Consider the following 22,453-nt stretch of genomic DNA (forward strand, 5'->3'; position numbering starts at 1 on the left):
TCTTGCCTATTAACAGGAGCAAATCTTTGAAGATTTTAGTAGATTTGTATATTGATAAGATCGTTCATTTGCATAGTATTCTGTAATCTATTGTGTCAGATTGTGATCCTCGCCTCACTTTGCATTTTTGAAAGTAGTTATAGAGTGTGTTTAGTGTGAAGCTAAAGTTTAGTACAACTTTTCATCCTCAGACTGATGATCAGTCTAAGAAAACTATTTAGACCTTAAAGAATATGTTTTGTGCTTGTGTTTTAAAGTGGTCAGGAGAGTGAGACAAGCATGTTACACTGACAGAATTTAAATATAACAACAGCTATCATGCGAGTATTCATATAGCCCCGTATGAGACTTTATACGGGAGACCTTATCATTCTCCTAATTGTTTGAGCAAAGTTGGTGAGTGATCCTTAGAGTCACCAGAGATTATTCAGTATTACTCGAATCAGGTGCAAATGATTCATCAGAAATTGTTGACAGTGTAGAGCAGACAGAAGAGTTGCACTGATAAAAGGCATAGAGATTTGATTTTTGAGGTGGGCGATCACATCTTCATGAGGATCTCAACCACTTGCAGAGTTTTTTTGCTTCAGAAGGAAGGGGAAGTTGTGCCCTAGATACATTTGACATTTCAAGGTTTTAGAGAAGATTGGTGCTTCAGCTTATTGAGTAGCATTACTACCATAATTTTGGCTAGTTCACGATGTATTTCATATCTCAATGTTGAGAAAATACAGTGATCCATCCCACGTGATTCAGTTTGAGGATATTGAAGTGTGAGAGGACTTAACAATGAAAGAGAACCTTGTGGAGATTGTTGACTGTCGAGATAAGATCTTGAGGAATAAGGTGATTCCACTTATCGAGGTGAGATGGCAGCTCCATAAGATTGAAAAAATGCACTTGAGAGTCTAAAGCCGACATGTGCTCCAGTTATCCATCGTTGTTTGTTTAAATTTTGAGGATGAATATTTTTTTAGAAGATCTGATATTTTTCTCTAATTTTGTAATATCTAGGAAATAAAAATTTTGAGGCATTTTTTATGACTTTCAAGTGTATTGGTTGCATTTTTATGCATTTTTTTAGAAAAACAATCTTTATTTCATCAAAAAATAGAGTTAAATCAGGAGCAAGCCCGGTAAGTTTTAGGGGCATTATGGGTATTTTGGGGTATTTCAAGGGTGTTTTGGTTTTAAAGGTCAAAATTGTGCGACCCTGAGTTGACCCAACAGAGTCAATTATGAGAAGGCCATTCTTGGCCATTTTCGGTTGACCTAGTGGCATGTGATGATATTTTTAAACTTGTGTAAGTGTAGAAATGGGTCCAGATGACCCGTTCAGATTTTTAGTATTCAAGTGCAAAATAGACCTTGCAATGCTTGGGCTGCCGCCTAGTCTGGCTGACCCTGCCAGGATGACCTAGGCTTAGCCAAGTGGCTGAACCCTTCATAGGGTCTGGTCCAACCCTAGTCGGTCTAACTGGGTTAGACCCAGTTAGCCCAACTAGGAGACTTTTTAGGCCAATAGGGTAGGGTCTGGATGGATCATGACCAGATTTAGAACCCAGATCCACCCCCATTTTAAAACCTTCCTCTCTCTCTCTCTCTTTCTCCCCAATGACATTACCGCTCTCCCCTCTCTCTCTCATCCTCTTCCTCTCTACCACTATTTTTTGGTGCCGTCTGTGGTGTGCCACCCCCTCCACCACTGTTTATCTCGTTCTTGCTATCGAGAGAAGGAGATAACCTCGTGGGAGCCGCCCCTTCAACTTTGTTGTTGCTATTGAGGAGATGTCATCCGAGGATTATAAGGGAGGTCGACCTTGGGTAGGTCGTTCCCTCCCTTCTCTTCTTCTTCATTTTTCTATTTCCAATTTCTCCCTATTTTGTATGTCTATTTTTTATATTTTGGGTTTCCTTGTTGCTGTTTGGGACACCATCAAGAAGGAGAATGGTCCGCGACTGTGGGAGTGCCATAGGAAATCGAGCATTTTTCCAAGGGATTGTGCCTGTCAGATTTGCTAAATAAGGTAGGTACTCAACCCTTCATTTACATGAATAGTGGCATGCATAGGTGCAATAAAGTGGTTGAATTCGATGAATGTGTGGCTGAGCATGATATGTTTGAGTTTTTCTTGTTTCTAACCATTAAAAACAAAAAAAAAATGAAACTGAGGGCCTAGTGCTATTGGCATTTTTTTTCTTTCTTGCTGATGAGATTCTAAAATAGTGTATTAGTTGTGTGTGTAGACGTTATAAAAAAAATTAGTTTGGTTCATATATGATTGAAACAATTTACTGTATATAAACATGACTTACAATTTTTCTATTTTGGATATACTGAATGAAATAGTGATGGATTATATGTTGATCATAAGAAAAAAATTCAGTCTAGATTATAAGTGACTAAAAAGAAAAAAAAATATTTGATATAAATTATGACCTGTGGATTTCAGTTTTGATGTTTAAAGCTTCAAAATTGAAATGGTGTTGGATTACAAGTTTCATCAGAAAAAAATTAGTTTGAATTATATGTGACTGAAATAAATTTTATTTGATATAAATTATGACCTGCAATTTTCAGTGTTGATGTTTGAAGCTTCAAAAATGAAATGGTAATGGATTACATGCATGTTGTTTCATGAGAAAAAAAATTTAGTTTGAATTATATCTGACTAAAATAATTTTATTTGATATAAACTATGACCTACGATTTTCAGTTTTGATGTTTGAAACTGCAAAAATTTAATGGTGATGGATTACATGTTTAATGAGAAAAAAATTTATGTTTCGATTATGTGACTGAAATAAATTTTATTTGATATAAATTATGACCTACAATTTTTAGTTTTGATGTTTGAAGCTTCAAAAAAGAAATGGTGATGGATTACATGATATTTTATGAGAAAAATATTTTTGTTTGGATTATGTGACTGAAATAAATTTTATTTGATATAAATTATGACCTACAATTTTCAGTTTTGACGTTTGAAGCTTCAAAAATGAAATGGTGATGGATTACATGTTGTTTCATGAGAAAAAAAAATCAGATTGGATTATGTGAGTGAAATAAGTTTTATTTGATATAAATTATGACCTGTGATTTTCAGTTTTGATGCTTGAAGCTTCAAAAAGGAAATGGTGATGGATTACATGTTGTTTCATGAGAAAAATATTTCAGTTTGGATTATATGTGACTGAAATAAATTTTACTTGATATAAATTATGACCTGCAATTTTCAGTTTTGATGTTTAAAGCTTCAAAAATATAATGGTGATGATTAACATGTTGTTTCATGAGAAGAAAAATTCAGTTTGGATTATATGTGACTGAAATAGTTTATCTACTATAGACTCTGCCCTACAATTTTGTTATTTTGATATTTAAAACTGTAAAGAATGAAATGGTGATGGATTATATGTTCATAAGAAAAAAAATTCAGTTTGTATCATATGTGGCTGAAATAGTTTATTTACTATAGACTATGCCCTGCGATTTTGTTGTTTTGATATTTGTTACTTCAAAGAATGAACTGGGGATGGATTATATGTTGTTCATAAAAAAAATCTAGTTTGGATTATATGTGACTGAAATAATTTATTTACTATAGACTATGCCTTGCGATTTTGCTGTTTTGATATTTGGAACTTCAAAAATGAAGTGGTGATGGATTATATGTTTTATGAGAAAAACATTTCAGTTATTTGATATAAAGTATGCCCTATAATTTTCAGTTTTGATGTTTGAAACTTCAAAAATGAAGTGGTGATGGATTTTATATACAATCATTGATGCCCTATTCACGTGATCTATGAAAAATTTTCTGTCATAAAATGAATACTGCCTTGTTCATGTATCTTTAAAAAAAAAATTGTTATAAAATGGTTGTTGCCCTATTCAGGTATCTTTGAAAAAAAATCTGTTTTGAACATGTTATGAATGCCTAGAAAATTTTCTGTCAAGGACACAAAGAAATTTTTTTTGTTTGGATATGTTATGAATGCTTGGACATTCCTGTCATAGAATGGTTGTTTCCCTATTCATGTATCTTTACAAAAAAAAATTGTTATAAAACGGTTGCTACTCTGTTCATTATTGATGACAATATATATGTGGTCATGCTGCCCTGTTCATATTATTCTTGAAAAGTTTTCTGTCATAAAATAATTTCTGACTGCTCCTATTATCCTGTAAAATATTTCTGTCATGAACTGATTGCTACCCTGTTCATGTGATTTTTTAAAAATATTTTTTTGTCATGAAATTGCTACCCTGTTCATGTGATTTTTGAAAAAATATTTTTTTGTCATGAACTGAGTGTTGCCCTGCTCATTGATCTTTGTAATATTTTCTATCATGAAAGGATTGTTGCCCTATTGAATATATATATATATATATATATATATATATATATATATATATATAGTTTTAAAAGAGTATGTATTCAGCCCTGTAGAGTTAGATAACATATTTTAAAATCAGTACTTATATAGCCCTATTGGGTTAGAAAATAATATATTTTTAATATGCACGTATTCAGCCATGTTAATATAAGGAAATACATTTGTGATATGATATATGTATTAATTCCTATATGAGGTTTGCAAAATTTTCATGTTATTAGAACTATGTATTCACTGCCTTGCCCCTATACATAGTTAACACAATTCTATGTCGCCACACGAAAACTGTTTGACATGACTAAATATGTTTTAATTAAACATGAAACAAGTTACATTGATCAGTTTAGTTACACCCAGAAAGATGGGATAACTTGTTACCTTGAGTGACTTTATACTCTCTTTGAGAGTGAGTTTGTACCAACCCCATGGGATATATTGAGTTAATGATGGACTCCTTCTCAGCTGGCGGTGATGTGTTGTTGTTGTGGGCCCCACCATGGTCACTTGGGTGGACCAGTCCCCAACTACGGTAGCTTAGGGACACGTTCTCCTTTTTGTTGGAGGTCCATTTACGTACGTTAGCAACAGTGCACTACAACATTTTTTCAAGGAAAAGAATGTTTTGACAAAGGGTTCTCGTGACGTTAAAAAAATATATAAATTACCCTTTGTTAAAAAAAGGCCCCATGTAGACCGGTGGCCTTATAGTGGTCTGAGGTAGTGGTGCCCTCATGAAAACAATAATTCTATCCAAATTAAATTAATTATGTTTGCATATTGTAAGAAGAAAAAGAATAATTTAAATGGTGAAATAAATAAAAGATATTTATGCATCTAGGTTATGCATGGTTCGTAGATATACCTCTTGTGATGGAGGTTGTGTTGAGTCAAATCTTGCAAGGAGTCAAGATTTGGACTTGTGTTGAGCCTTGGACTTGGTTGGAGTCAGGATTAACTTGTCGACTTATCCATGCTTGATATCGGCATGCACTCCGATGGATGATCGACCACATGAGGGAGCACACGACAACGAGGATGACTCTGGTGCACTCCGATGGATGATCAACCACACAAGGGCGGCTGTGGTGCAGTCCACGAGACAGTGCATGTGTAAGGCATCAGTGGTGTGGTTCCTGAGGCTGCCCTTAACACAAATCTTGAGGCGGTGGTGGTGTCGAAGTGACTGTGACCGCAATATCTATACGACAATGGCAGTGGTCTGTTGCTGGTGTCAGCGAGGCCCACCCAGCCCGATGGTGGTAGCGGAGGTGGCGCCCTCAAATCCCCCCCCCCCCCCTTTTTCCTTTTCCTTGTTTCTTTTTCCTTTCTTTTCTTTTTTTTTATATACATGGGTTGAACCCAATTAAGGCAAGTGGTTGTTCATTGGATTTTTGTATAGATCTTTATGTACGTGGGCTTTAATAGGTCAAATAAAAAGTTTTCTATCTCATAAACTCGAGGTTTACTAAGTTTCCTAATTTTGTCTTAAGTTATACTTTAGAAAATGATTTTCTCAAGTTTGAACTACTGTAGGGTGCAATAAGGACTCATGAGCTTAAGGCTATGGGCACAAAGGTGATCCAAGAGTGCAACAAGGTGATTGTAGTAGCTTCAAGAAAGATGATTTTCTTTTAAGTTAGAGATTTCAGCATAACTTATTGGGCAAGGCCCTGCATTATGATTCACACAAAATAATTTTTTAGTATTTTTGGGCGGATACAGAATGATTCAATTGAGTATCGGTGTCTCGGCTGATACAGCTGAATTGGTCGCCAAACGATTCAGGGTTGATACCAACACTGACAACATTGGTTAAAACAACTTGTAACAATGAGATCGATCGCAAGGATAGTACTACTCAAGGCCGGTATGTGTGGGGGATGACTGGAACCGCTGTCATGCAGCGCATGTGCATGATGGGAATGAGAGGTGAGCACAAAGCCTTTTAATGGTATGCATTCCAATACGTCACCTCCTACCAAACAAACAATTTCTCACTCTGCGAAAACCTTGCATGCGGGTTCCAAATCTATTTATGGCAAAGTGTAACTGTCATTACTTTATAGCAAAAAAATATTGGAATGGAATAGCCCCTTTTCCATGCAAAAAATTTTAGTCGCATGCATAAATGAAAACGTTAAAAGTACCTCTTGTCAAAGCGATTAACAGATATATTCCAACAATATCAGTTGTGAAGAAGAGAGAGAGAGAGAGAGATGCAGTTTTGCCAGTATGTATAATGTATCCATCAGTAAACTAGATTTGGCAATGCTCATCCCTGAGTAAGCTAGTATCTTTACAAGCTAATGCGAAAGCTACCCCTATTAAGGTTAGACCTGAGCATATCATGCTAAACAGGTGGATTTGGTTGTCTATCAATTTCTTTAGGGGGTAAAAATTAAAGAGAGAAAGCCATAAAACACGGTTATCTGAAGTTTAGTGCTCATTTACATTGGATAAACCTATCAACTGGATCACAAAAAGGTTCGGATCACACGCAGATTATGACCACAGAAAAGGGATACATCAAGGCCATTGCATGTGCATGTTACAAACTGCGAGATTCATATTTGATGACCACGAAGTACATGATATATATGAACGTTTGTGCAATCATATTTCATACATTTAATACTGTAAAATTTATATAATAATTGACGCTTCACATGGTGCTATGGATTAAAGAAAGAAGCTCCACACTTGCATTTCCACCCTTCAGGCTCATAGTTTGCATACTCAAGCCGTTTCTCAGTTGTGGGTACTTGTGTTGCCTCACACGGCCTACACGCCCCACACTTGTTTTCACACCTTGGTGGTCTAGAACCAAGGCCACTAACACCATTTGTTCCCTCAAAATGATTTCCCATCCAACCCTGCATCACAGTAGACAATGGCCAAACATCAGAGAGAGAGAGAGAGAGAGAGAGAGAGAGAGAGAGAGAGAGAGAGAGAGAGCATTCACCATTCAACATTACCAAAATACATGAGAGAGAGAGAGACATAGAGAGATTCTTACATGGACAGACACCCAACTAGTTTCCATGTGATTTGAACCTTGGACTGCATCTGAACCACATTAAAAACCTTTTAACTTTTTAAGGCAATCTCATCAAACGTATAATTGTTTAAACAGTTCTTTTTTTGAAAAATAATAAGAAATATTAGTCAGAAGAATACATGAAAGCGTTTGGTTTAGTTTAAAACTCACCATTGCTGTTGGAAAGAAGCACGTGCCTGCAAGAAACAGGAAGGCAGACAAGGATCTGCAGGATGGTGATGGTGATAATGATAATGATGATGATGAGAACAGACCAAGCCATAACTCTGCATTGCAGCTGCCCATGCAACATGAAGAACCCAGGCAGACCTATTTTGCAGAGGAACTGAGAGACATATGGTGATGATAACCAGTTAGTTTCTTGTATTATATATCATCAGCAAAATCATGGGAAAAAGTTCATGTGAATACTTTTTGAAAAAAAACAAATCTTATACAGTCTCAACATTCTGTACCCGTTGATTTTTTCTTAATAGACAAGCGATTCTTTTCATTTCCGCATCATGTTTGACAACACAACTGAAACCCATGTCATCTCTCTCTCTTTTCTCTTTTGTTGCTTACAGGACAAGCAAACCTTTTCCTTTTTCAGTTTTCAATTGAGAGACCCGAGAACTCGAACTGCGCTGCACACTGCTACAGAGAGAGAGAAGGCTACAATTTAACAACTATGGCAAGCATATATATAACTTAGTCATCATTGTGTGTAAAACGAGGCCTGTAATTTTTTACTTTGAGTTGATCAATGACTTTGAATTGCAGTTCTTTCTCTTGCTTCTGTCTACATTTCAGAGACGCCAGTTCCAAGACCATTATACAAAGTGGGCTATCAGGCTTGAAATTGTTTTGGCTGCTTTCTACCTTTTGGCATCCATTTATTTATTGGTTTTGTTTTAGAAATGGAAGGCCCGGCCTCCATATGTCAGCTGTCAGCAGCAGTCTTTCCAACACCTGTTAAAAAACTCTTTGCTACACACAAATCTAAGTGTCTGCTGCACTTAACACCCTACACCCTAAGAGGAAGGGAGAGCTGAGGGAGGACAGTACGGGCAATGATATTTCTTTTCATTGAATCTCCAGTGGGAAAAGCGCCGCATTTCTCTTTCTTATTAACATGTCATAATTTAGTTTTCTATCACTCTAATCTTGGATCTAAGGACTCTGTTTGGTGGGAGTGGTTAGGAATGTCTGCATCAGAAGAAAGAAAAAGTGGCTTTCCCGGGTCAGGAAAGGGACTGGGGGGGGGGGTAGTATACTCTGGAGGAGTTGGTATTTGGTCAATTGTGTTTACTGTTCTCATAGTTGCTTTTTCTCACTGCTTTTTGCATGCAGTGCAGCTTTACCAGAACTAGTGTAAAATATATGCAATCCTCTCTCTCTCTCTCCAAGAAGTGGTAACTTGGTCTATCTGGTCTTGAGCTACAGCATTGCCGAATATGCAAATACGAAATAATACCTGATATTTTAAGATGCATATTCCCAAGCTATATAAATTTCATTAAGAAAATAAACTTTTAGCTCATATATAAAGTGGAAGGTTGTATAGAAATATAAGTACATAAGGATACGTTTGAATCCCTCAGATTTCAAAACCAAGGGATCTCAGCTAAGAGATCCTCTATCGGCTATGAGATATGAGGATAAGTCAGGGAGGACTTGGGGCTCCACTGAGCGGGTTTTTCTTGCTTTGACAAGAGTTCCTCGTCATAAAAAACAAAAAAAAGAGATCGCTCGTTTAAGAGGAAGGTGGCTCAAGATGTGGGGATTAGGGCTGGTACACAAACCGAGCAGGTTGTGACTCAACTTGTCTTCGTCATCGGTTCATATAGCTGGTGAGCCGAGTCACAAGCAGCTTATTTAGCTTAAACGAGTCGATCCTAAAAACAGGTGTTCGGTTTGTCTAGCCTCGGTGAGCTAGTATAGATAAAATACATAATATTTTATGAGTAAATATATTTAAAATATAATATATAAAGTGAAAAATACATAAAAATATATATATACAAAAACAAGGATGCATAGGAAATATATGCAGAAAATATGAATTATTAAGTATAATATATATGCTCAAAACATATATTCTATATATAAATAATATAGAATGTTTTTACACAAGCCAGCTCATGTTTAGCTCATCTTGTTCAGGTATGAGCCAAGCTCGATCTCCATTTAGCTAAACATGAGCATGAGCTCAATCCATTGGTAAACGAGCCAAGCCCAAACATGACCTATTTGGTTAGTTCGCTCTATTATACAAAATTACCACAATCAAATGAAACAAACCATAATATAAAGAGAATGAGCAAACAAGAGAAGTCACAAGATTTATGTGGTTCATCCCTTAGGCTTACATCCACAAGGGAAAGAAAAGCAAAAATCCACTAGCAAGATGTAAGAAAATACAAAAGTGATATATAGATCTCTCAAAACCCTAATTTTCAATACACCCAAAACTCTCTTTTTTTTTTGAGAAAAATATGAGGTTTTATAATCAAAAGATCAGAAGAATTACATTTAATTGCATAGAGTGGCGAAGAGTCACTCGATGCAAGTTACATACGTGGTTGAACAGTAGGAAGTCTGATACATCTATTGTTTTCCAACTAAGTCTAGCGAGGAGCTCACGTTCAGCAGCATGAGCAATGGTGAAAACGTCAAAGGTGCCCTAGAATGCTGCGGGGCTAGGCGGGGATCGTGGTGGGGAAGAGGCGGGGCGGGGAAAAGTGTAAGTCCATCCCCGCCTCCATCCCCGAACGGGGATGGATTTTAACCTTCGTCCCCGCCTCCATCCCCATTTCATACCCTTCATCCTAGGTCCAAACGGGGCGAGGCAGGGCGGGGGCCCGCTTTCCCGGTCCACTGCCACCCCTAGGTCTAGAGATCCATTAATTTAGGGGATGGGGTTTTAGGCTAAAGAAAGGATACCATATCCTCGGGTTTGACATGTGTACAAGTAATTGATGAACATCATAGAGGTTCAATGTCAATTGTCCCAAAGCCACAGTCATAGACTTCAATGGATGCATATTGCAAGCACTTTGGTAAAGTGATGTCTAAACTTTAGAATCATTCCCTTTGAGAAGAGCCGCTCTTAACCTTTGACCCTGCGGTTTCTGTTTCTTTTAGTTGGATTTTTTTTTTTTTGAAGTATTCTCTCATATAATTATGAGAGAATTATTTTCTCACGTTTGAAATTACATGAGAAAATGGCTTCCTTGCTATGATATCATTTGCTCAAAACTTGAAAGAATGATTCTCTCACAAAGGTGCTGCCATTGTCAATAATTTACATCTGGCATGTCGCTTTTATATAACAAAGTAGAGTCTAAACGAGTGCCTCTTCAAAATATTTAGGCCCCGTTTGGATAGCAAGAGGCAAAACTAGGTTATTTAAAAACCTGGTTTGCTTGAAAATCTTGTTTTGGGGTTAACTTGGTTTGTAAAAGATCAGGTTTTGATTGTGTTGGAATGACCCAAAACCTTTAAGCCAAGTTTTGTATTTCTAAAACTCAAAAAAATAACAAAAAATAAAAGAAAATTAATTAATGGTAGCGCATTTTCAGTTCAGCCACCCTCTGAGAAATGGAGAGTTAGTACCATTCATGCTGAGTGGCACCAGTCCAATCATTTTTTTTCTGTTGGTGATCGGCCAAAAACCAAAAAATAAAAAAGTTTGAAAAAAATAGAGAAAAAAAAAAGAAAATTTAGCTGATGGTTTGGCTGGTACTGTCTCGACCAGATGGCACCATCCCAGGCATTTCCCAATTTCTAGGTCGGTGGCTGGTTGAAAAAGCAAAAAAAATAAAAAATTAGAAAAAAAAAATTGATCAGCCATTTTTTAGCTAGCCACTGACCAAGAAATGGCTGAACTAGTATCACCTAGGGAGGTCATTATCAGTATAGCTATTCTTCAGCCGGTTGCTAGACGGAAAATTGCTGAAAAGTGAAAAGTTAAAAAAAAAATTTGTAACAAAAATGGGAAAAAAATGGTTGGCCATCCACTGGCCAGAAAATAGTCGGACTAATACCTTATAAGAAGGGTGGTACCAACCTAACCATTTCCCATCTTATAGTTAGCTAGAAAATGGTCGGATCATGGAAAACTTCAAAAAAAAAATCAATAATTTTTTTATCAGAATGGTACCGTTTGGGAGGATGGTATCATCTAATTTTTCGACCACTGGTCGGTTTACAAGGGCTATGGTGGAGGGCTGAGAAAAGATGGTGGTCTTTCCTCCCCTCCCACCACACCCACCTGATAAAACCAGGTTTTCTGGTGAAAAAATAAGATGGGAGAGTTTTTTTGCAAAATAGAGTTTCGACTAGTATGAAATAAAACTATGTTTTACAAAACATGGTTTCGTGGCAACCATCCAAGCAACCACCAAACAAAGTTTTGTGAGCAAAACCAAGTTTAATACCCAAAGCTAAACATGGTTTTGGGTGTCATCCAAATGAGACCTTAGAGTTTGCTTTAGCCTTGGTTTGGATCCGCAGTCTTAATTTTTGCCATGGAGTGCAATGGTTGCTAACGCCATTGCATTGCTTAGAAACTGAAAAAAAGGACACTTTTATCAGTTAATGATTGGGATTAGGGCCGGCAAATAAGTCATGGCTCGGTTCATGTTCCGCTTGTAAACAAGTTGCTTGAACTCATAAAAATAGGCTCGGCAAGCTGAACATGAACAATACGTATTTGGCTCAACTCGACTTGTCATATAATAAAGAAACATGTTATTGAACCATTTGCTTTTTAAAAATAGGTTAAGCAGTAAAATTGTATTGCTTTTAGCTATGTAGCAATATACTTTTTTCTTCTAAGTCTAAAATAATGTATTTTTCTGTAAACAAGTTAACTCGAGCTCACCTTGTTTAACTTGCTCGTTATGAGCTCAAATTTAGCTTCGCTTCTCTGGAGAACAAGGCACCACAAATGAGAGAGAGACACTACAAGAAAAAAGGTCATTACCGACCAAAAAATAGCAAAGTCAATAATAATTTAATCCCGACAACATAAAATATCATACTAAAAATATCTATTACTGATGATATTTTATCGTCGATTTTGTCCCATCGGTAATATGAATAGGAAGACGTGGAAGATAGTCGGAAAGATATATTGTCGACGATATTATCGTTGATTTTATAATTACGATGATGATGAATCATTGCCAAATATCTTTTATAGGTACAATGATAATTAATCATCACCAATAATCAGAAAATGATAATTATCATTGATTTTAATCAATAGCCGACGATAATTATCATTTGTTTAAAATTATATAACCAACGATATTTATCATCAATTTTAAACTAACATAGCTTACTATAATTTATCGTCAGAATAAGGAATATAGTTGATGATTTTTATGGTCGGTTATGTCTATTTTTTTTAATTTTAAAACTAAGATAGTCGATGATAAATTATCGTCGGTATAAGAACTATAGCCGACAATTTTTATCACCGGTGATGTCTAATTTTTTTTTTAACTAACATAGCCAACAATAAAAATCATTGTCTGTGTCTATTTTTTTTTTATTTTGAAACTAACATTGCTGACGATAAATTATTATTGGTATAAGAACTATAGCTGATGGTTTTTATTGTCGGCTATGTCAAATTTTTGTTTTTTAATTTTTTATTTTAAAACTAACATAGCCGACAATAAGAATCATCGGCTATGTTCGTAATGTCTATTTTTTTTAATTTTGAAACTAACATAGTAGACGATAAATTATCGTCAGTATAAACAACATAGCCGATTATTTTTATTGTCGGCGATATCAATGATAAATTATCATCGCTATCATCGCCTATGTACATTTTTTAAAAATTTTAAAACTAACATTGTCGATGATAAATTATCATCGGTATAATAACTATAGCCTACAATAAAAATCGTAGGCTATGTCAAATTTTTGTGTATGATCGTCTGATTAAGCATCTCCCATATAAAGTTAAAAAAAGAAAAAGAAAAGCCGACCCGACCCTTCCCTTCCCTCCCTCACTCTCTCTCTTCCCCAGCAGCCCTCCCTCTATCTGTCTCTCTCTATCTCTTCTCCCATGGTAAAGCACAGCGGCGCCCTCCCTGCGAGTGCACTTTGTTTTGCTATTTGCACTCAACTTCCTTTGATGGTGCGCCCGACTACCTTGATGCCCTTTCCACCGACCACTTGAAGGATCTAGGATCGGGGTGTGTGCAATGAAGGCTAGAGAAGAAGTGAGAAGGGTTAAGATTAACGGTTTGTTTCAAGGGAGATCCTCAATGTGATTATCGAGAGATCTAAGTATATCGTGCAGAGGCAAACGCTAGAGAATTTATCCTCCCTTGGGTAGTCATTACCCAGCCATAACCAACTTCATTGGATTCTCAAACATGTTGGAAATCTCAATGACCTACTACTCAAGTGGGTCATTGGATTCTATGTGAGATCCATTGACCACACTGGATCCGTATCAGGATTCAACATCTCTCACTTGGCTATATGGGGTGAACACCCACATTGTATCATAATCAGTGCATTATGTATTGCACTCATGACATTATGAGGTTTTATATATGCTAGTTGGATTTCTCCTTCATGATATATTCTTATCATAAGGCTATTCATAAACTAGGTTATTTTTTAATCATGTCATAGATTTTATCATGTGTATCAATTTATTTCAAGTATTCATCATTTACTGCATACTAAATCATGCAGTCTATAAATCAAAATGAATACATCATAATGTGAGTCTCATATAGTCATGGGTTTATTGTGACTCTTCCATGATCATATCATAGGACATCATCATGTCCACATGTACACTAGTGGAGTACTATAAATTTTATTGATTCATAAATTCATGATTTGCTAAACATAGCAAATACTCTCACTTTTCAAACTTTCATCATAATTTATACTCCCACTATCCATGTGTATTATAACATGTTGGTCACCACCTATCATTTTAGATCAGTATATTCAGATAGTCATATATGTTACTAACCATGTTGTATTTTATACAAAACTTTAAAATATAAAAAAAATATCCTTTCATATATTCATACAAGCGTACCATAGGGATAATTATTTATCATCATATACAAAGTATCCTCACATGCATGTGTAAAGTTAAGCTCCCACTTTTTCAATGTATTGCATTTAAGCAATATTTGCATTAAGTCATGACATCATGAAGTTTTGCATATACTAGCTGGACTTTTCTTTCATGATCTATCACCATCATGAGGATACTCACAGACTAGGTTGATTTTTCATCATGAAGTTAAGCATAAATTTCTATATCCAAATCTAATTTAGATATGCATCAAATCTATATTTAATGAGAATTATTCCATCATTATTTTGATATGTCAAATATGATAAGCCAATTTCAAGGCTTTAATCAAATTACCAGTTTGAATATTTAAGTTCAAATCCTTTACCGGATCCACAAATATATATATATATATATATATATATATATATATATATTGGATTTATAGGATTCTATATCCAAATCCGACTTGAGATGTTATCTATCAAGTTCAACATGATCTATATTAAAATGGATCTCCATACAAGCTTAAATAAAACCATAGATCACTCAGGATTTGACCATAATCCAAATCCATATCCAAAACCATATATTTTAAATGCAAATAGATCCATATTACACATCAAGTATTCTACTTATCTGGATCTATCCATGTCAAACCCGAACTCATACAAAAATATATATCATTATTAGATCCAAATATCTGGCCTGATACTATCCAGATTCAATATAAGACTTAGATCAAATTTATATTCATAAAATATATCTGACAATATATATATATATATATATATATATATATATATATAAATAAATATATATATATATATATATTAGTCTCTAAATCAATTCTGGATCCATATCTCATATCAGAGCATAACACTTAGCTGAATTTAATCATAAATCTTGAATCAAATCTAGATCCATATTTCATATATGGTAATTATACTTATTCAGATCTAACACTAGATTCACTCAAATTTAACAAGATCCAATAACATTGATTGGATCTAAAACTAATTCAACTGGATCTATACCCAATCAATTTGAATTATCTAGATCCATGCATATTTAACTATATCCATAATATTTTACTTGATCAAATCAAGGTTTGTATCACCTTACTAGATCTAAACATCTGATCTAATACCGATCAGATCCAATCTTGACCCAAACATTATATTTAATAGATCTTATAAACAAACTTGATCTAAATAAAAATTAAATCAATGCAAACCATACTGAATTCAGATATAATATGATCCAAAACATAAACATAATGTTAAGCATAAAAAAATGCAATAACAAAAAGAATTTGAGGATCCAAAAAGTTTTACCAGATCCAACCAAGTTTTTATGAAAGTACTTGTATCAACTAGATCCAAACATGTCTAGATAATGGGTATTCTGCTAACTAGAAGTATTTTTCTGTAAAATCGGAAAAGTCAAAACAGTTCTAGGTAAAATCTACAATTCAGAACACTAAAACATAATTTTCTATGTTAAATAGAAAATTAAAGGTATTTTTTTGTAATTTCAAAAAAGTTCAAAAACCAGTTATGAGAAAATCATCAAACTATAACCCTGTCTCTGATATTTTTCAGAGAACGGGTATGTTTCTGAAATTTTTCAGAAATAGAGCCCCTATTATGTAAAAAGCACAGGCAGAATTAATAAAAAAAAAGGGGTAGAAAAGTAAAAACCACCATTAAAAAAATAGAAAAAAATGAGTGGTGAAACCCTAATTCCCCCTTTTTTTAAACAGTGAAAGAGGGGGAACCCGATTAGGGTTCCCTTTTTGTGAGAGAGAAGCGAGAGAGGCGGCAGTTGTCGCCGCCCACTTCCTCTCCTCTGTTTTTTTTTTAACTGATTCCTCTGTAGTCATTGTCGTGACTTCCAGCAACTGCCCGGTGGAGAACGGTCCTCAGCCTCCCCTGCTCCACTAGCTATTTGAGGATGCTGGTTGTATCTCCCTTTATTTCATTTCTTTTGCTCTATTCGACAGAGGGGTATTTGGTCAATGATGTCCTCAGAGACAGTATGGGCGCGCTGGAGGTATGGCCGAAGCACGACGGCCATCCTGCTATCCATGCCAACTGAACCAATCGAAAGAGAAGTTTTTCGACCACACACCGATTTGCAAATTTTGAGTGATTCCATGGAGTCGATTTTTCTATTGCGAATTTTTTGACATTCAATGGAGCCAACTAGTCGCGCCACCATCCACCAATTTTCAATTGACCCACTTTAGCAAACCTTCTTGTACCTCTCCCTATGAGAGAACTTTGCCTCTTGCACCGTGTGCAGGCTGTTCTAGGAGGCCCTAATGTGCTCCTTTTTCCCTGGCAGGTTGCCCTCTAGACCACCCTCAACTGGTCCATCGTTCACCCTTGGCACTGCTGGAAGTCCTTGCGCACCTCGCTGAACTCCATCCTTTGCGTCTACGACATCGATGTTGATCGTTGGCTATGGTTCTCGCTTGACTTCCTCCCCTTCTCCTATGCCATCCTTGTCGCAACCGCTTTCGACCTTCGAAAAGATCATTTGTGACCTATCTCAGGTCGCCCCTGCAACTCCCTCTCCCTCGCCTCTTGCGGCATCCCTGCGAAAACACTAGACGAAAGGGGGAAAGATCTCGAGAGGTTCAGAAGGGCAATATTTGTGTCATCTTGCTATAGTTTTAGGGAGGGTTCCTGCCATCCACCAGAATCAGGTCAGAAGAGGACCCATCTGACAATCATAACCGCACTGATCAGGATGATCAGCTAGCAAGAGGGTCCCCAGTGTGGCCAGAGGGGTGTGTGTGAGGGTGCTGAGATGAAGACACTTAATCAAACCCCATTGGTGCCTCACCCAGGGTTTTGTTTCGCTTTAGCAAGGGCTTATCGCCATTACGATAGTCGTCTGGCAAGACACAGCCGTTGCAGTTGCAATCGCACCACCGCTAGAGTCCATCGAAAGGAACGCATGAACCCAGGCCGACAGAAGCCATAGACTTGACCTCCCTCGCAACAGGTGCTCTGGCCGATGGAGGTGGCTCTGGTACTTCGTGTGGTGCTTCTTCCACGGGTCGAAGACTTTGAGTTTGAGCGAAGGGGGTCAAGAACTAGTGGCAGAAGTTGGAGGGGACCAACTTGTAAGTGATTGGAATATCGTCGGCCTCTAAGCATTTCTGGCAGAGGTTGTTGGTGGTGGAGTTGTCGAAGAAGCCGCAATTGTTGGCGCAGAGGCCAAGCCCCTTCAACTTTGTCCCCTCCTTCTACCTCTATGCCATGATTGCAATTTCTCTTGTTTTTTTTTATGCTCTGGTAGCTCTGTCGAACTCAGCTGGTAGACAAGGCTTGTGTTAGGCAGACTATGCAGCTCACACCGGTAGCGAGAACCTCGTCTGGTAGAAAGAAACCGAAAAAAAACTTATATATGGCTGGCACCATTGCACACACCATAACATTTCTCTGATACCACTAAAGGATCTAGGATCGGGGTGTGTGCAGTGAAGGCTAAAGAAGAAGTGAGAAGGGTTGAGATTAACAGTCTGCTTCAAGGGATATCCTTGATATGATTATCGAGAGCTCTAAGTGTATCCTGCAGAGGCAGGGGCTGGAGAATGTATCCTTGGGTAGTCGTTACCCAGCCATAACCAACTTCATTGGATTCCCAAACATGTTGGGAATCCAATGAGGAGTGGAACCACCACTATCCTATTGGTTCCTATCTCAATGGCCCACTACTCAAGTGGCTCATTAGATTCCATGTGAGACCTATTGGCCATATTGGATCTGGTACCAGGATCCAATACCACTTTGATTGCCTCCCCTTCTTCCAGGACTCTGAACCTTTCTTCCAGCCCTAGCACCTCATTATTGTGAAGGACGGCGATCCCTCCCCATCGATCAAGGTCCTCGAATATTTTCTACTTTTCAGTAATATGGGTTTCATTATGATCTTCTGTTGATTTTGAGTTCCATTTTGATTGGCTGATCTTTGTTTGTTTTCTTTATGGCTTTTTTTCTTTGAGAACGAGCATGCATATTACCTTCTTTTTTCCTCTTCTGATTTGTGTAATTGCTTGTTGTTATTGATTTTTTTTGTTGTTTTTTGTGTTAGGGTTTCTCAAATCAATGATTGTGCTCCTGTGTATTGGGTTTCTCTCATATGCATTAGATCAGGTAATAGTTACAAAAAATATGAACCTGGATTTGTTGTTCAGGTCAGGTCGGCTACCATATCAAAATATGAACCATGGAGCTTGGCTTTTTCAAATCATTTTGTGTATTTCAGAATGTCAGTGTTTTTGATAGTCCATCCTGTTCCACCACTCTTTATTGAAAATCTGCTAATAATGGAAATATTTGCAACCACACTCCTAATGTTTAAATGTTCAAAGGAACCATCTTTAAAACTAAACATAATGGGCTTCATTGTTTATAAATTCGGGTATGTTATCTACCTCTGTGTTTGATGCTTTTGCTCTTATATTTTTCCTTTGTTGTTTTCATTTTTCTTGTTTGTGAGTGTCTTGTGATTTCCTTTTTCTTTTGTGAGGAATATGTATGGTGTTGGGCATGACCCTTTTAGGGAACATTGTTAGGAAAACCGCAAGCAAGAAACAACTGAAGGAAACAATGAATAAGAACAATCAATCTAAACACAACAAAGACACAGAGATTTACGTGGAAAAAACTCTCTTCAAATCCGAGAGAGAGTAAAAAACCACGGCCGCCCAGAGAAAAAACCTTTATTACTCTTTTCGACTGTTACAAGAGAGAAAGAAAAGAAAGAATTTATAAGTCAAGGGTGACAACCCTAAACCTAAACAAGTCGGGTCTGATTCAAAAAGAAACTGGGTCCCAAACATAAGCCCCAAAACAAAAAAAACCCGGGGGGTGCTGCCCCCCTACGCCCCCCCCGCCAGGGGCGGCCCCCTCTGAACCCCCCCCCCCCCCTCACCTGCTGACCATGCAGCGGGACCCGCACCGGGGGGAGCCCCCGGACCCCCCTACTACAAGGACAAAAAACTCTGAATCAGGCTCCACAACTCATCACACATTTCGTTGATTTGGATTGTTCTGAATGTTTATTGTAAAGGTTATTTTAGAAGCATTATTTAATTTTTTCTTCTTCTATTTAGTGTTGTGTTTTACTTTTGTGGTTGATTTTATTTGAATTACCTACAGAGTTTTTGTTTCAATTCGGTTGATTTCTTTAACTTTTTCCAACATTTTCTCTAGAACTTTGAAGTTTCCCTTGTGAAGTTGTCATGGTGACATTTTCATATTTCTCTTGTCGTATTTGCTATGTAATTTAGATGATTTTCTTGAATTGTTGATCTTCTCCAAAAGTTTACTTTTTAATGTGTTTTTCAGTTTTAAAAACCACGACCTATGAGTTTTTTTAGTGATGAATAATTTAGTGAGAGGCCTCTTGGGGGATGTGGTAAATGATATGCTGGATTTGTTTTCTACTGAATAGGTGATGATGCAGGATTTGTTTTTTATGCATTTACGATTTGTTGATTTTGGAGGATGTGGCTTTGAAAGCACCCCCAACCGTCCTCAGACAAGTTTGTTTGTGTGTACGCCGATAGAATGTATGATCACTTGAAGTCTTGATCGCTCGAGCAGGCGAAGAATACCCACCGGTCAACCAGCTAGTATCTCCTCTAAAGGTGTATTGCAGAAACTCCCTTTTTGTGTTTTTCTCCAATATTGTGATGCAGTGGGTTGCCATTTTGAGTTTGTTATGAATTTATTTTTGTTGTGGTTTTTATATTGGGTTATTATATTAGAATAGCTTTGATATACTATAATCTTGTCTTATGGTCATTCGAATTCACATATGATGTGTATGGTACACTTTTTGGTCATGTAATAGGCAAGTGGGTTGTTAAAAGATGAATGTACTAAGAACAGAATGGCAGATATGGGCATTTTCAATTATTCACAGATTATTTGGTTCTGCATAGTTACTTGTTTATGATCGAATTGTTTTGATTCTTCTGTGACGGGTGTTTATGCTCTTATCAACTCGGGTTTAGCTGTTGCTGGATCAGAAATATTAGAAGATGAAAGTGGTATGCATGAAGCTGATTATATGAGTATTGTCCCGGCCTTTAATTTCTGGTGATGCTATGTGCTCATTCTCCTCTGCATGTTAAATAGTTGATCATCTATGCTCAATAGGTGATCTCCGAATCTCTTTCCTACGTGATCTCAGAGTCCACACTTTAACACACACAAGCCTTACTTGGCCATAACCGATCAGTTTTAACTTGTCGTTGCTATATTGTTTTTATGCCCTGTTTCTATTTCCCTTTTCAACAGATTCTTTAGTGGCTTACCAGCCATACTTGGAAGTAGAGCTTGGACCATTATCCTTAAAAATGTTTGTTACTAAAAAAAAAATTGTTTTTTATATAGCTTTTATCAATAACTACTTGGAGCTCTTTTTAGCTCTTGACAAAGATGTGAATGCCTCATCCTGGAAGAGTGGGTGGGAGAAATTTCATCAAGTTCAGAATGCCATTAATGTTGAGATGGGACTTAGATGGTTACAGGTGAGTCATTTATGTTCTCAGGTTCAGGACTAAATATCCCACCTGTGAGATATAGTCTAGGTGCATGTATATGTGATGTAGAGCTACATTTGTAGAGATATGTTGTGTGTTGTTTGAGTGTTAATTTTAAATTCTGACAGTGGAATATGGCTTGTATGTTGTTAAAGTGCACTATAGTATCTTGTTGAGTGATTTCCTTTTCTCTCAAGTTGCTTCTCCGATAAGAAGAACTACTTTCCCGTTTTTTCTATTTTTTTCTCTCAATTTTTCGAACCACCCAAGTGTTAAATTTGGATATAGATTGGGCTCCAAGTAAAAAGTCCCTGACCAGTTGTCTGTTTACGTAGGAAGATCAACGACTGGATCTATCCAATATTCTACCGAGTCCAATTCCTATTAGCAGGATTTGATGTTTAGTTTTGCTACAAAATCCCATAGATATTCGGCATAACGGATAACTGAATCTGATAACATGTACAAAATTGGATTTGCTATGAGGTTTTCTCTGTTCAATCCTAATCTCAATCTTGTTTAGGTGGATTTGATATTGGTCATATCCCACTCCAATCAAAACCGTCTAGCTTACCTTACAGGGGTGTCTTTGGGTCGGGCTTGACCCGGACCCAACCAATACCACCCTATAGGATCAGGGTTTGGTGATAAATAAGAAAGTCCTAGTAGAATCCGGGTCAGACTTGAAGGGTTCGACTAATCGGGCCCAAGTCAGGCCTAGGTTCCTTCTTAGGTTGCTCAAATTTGCTGAATTTGTACGTCAGTTTTATAACTTCAAATCATGTGGACTGATTTTTGCTATGAGCGCCCGTAGCTGATTGGTGGGCTTTTAATTGTCAAGCAATTTTATAGGAGCCTTAACATTATATACAGCACCGTTGACAAACCGCTCATCTTGGCATTTCTCGATATGAGTGTGATCCCCATCTTGAGAAAATGTTGAGATGGGTGGCTATCAGATGCTTCATCATCATGCAGCACTGCTGCATAAAAAATGCCACTAATATTTTTTAGATTTTTAAATAGTAAGTGCAACAGTTGGATCAACGTGAGTTGTGATCAACCGCTTTGTTGTATTGAAAAAACCAGCTCCGATGATGCTGTGCTGCCTTGTATACGGTTAAAAATTCCCCAGTTTGTGTACTTGGCACTATCAAAGACGTTGGCTTGTTCTTCCGATGGGCCATTGTGGAGAAAATGGGCTTAATATTTAGGTCTCCTATCGTCCTTTTCCTTCAAGCGGTCTTGTAATAACGTCTTGTCTTTCAAGCTCAATTGCTTGGAAGAGAATCTTTCTTTCACGTTTATGAAGCAAGGGTACCGAGGAGGGGGGTGTTCACACGTGGAAAAGAATGTGAGCTGGGCTTGTTTTCGAGAG

At 37.0% G+C, this 22,453-nt stretch overlaps 1 long non-coding RNA gene across 1 annotated transcript; it reads left to right on the forward strand.

Moving 5' to 3' along the window:
- Window positions 1–19,993: 19,993 nt before the first annotated feature.
- Window positions 19,994–21,210, forward strand: LOC149820296 (uncharacterized). Its single transcript, XR_016426679.1, has 2 exons — window positions 19,994–20,175; window positions 20,927–21,210. It is a non-coding gene; the product is annotated as an uncharacterized LOC149820296 (long non-coding RNA).
- The last annotated feature ends 1,243 nt before the right edge of the window (window positions 21,211–22,453 follow it).

This window comes from Nuphar pumila, chromosome 12 (genome assembly GCF_984573655.1).
Source record: "Nuphar pumila chromosome 12, dmNupPumi1.hap1.1, whole genome shotgun sequence".
NCBI classification, from domain to species: Eukaryota; Viridiplantae; Streptophyta; class Magnoliopsida; order Nymphaeales; family Nymphaeaceae; genus Nuphar; species Nuphar pumila.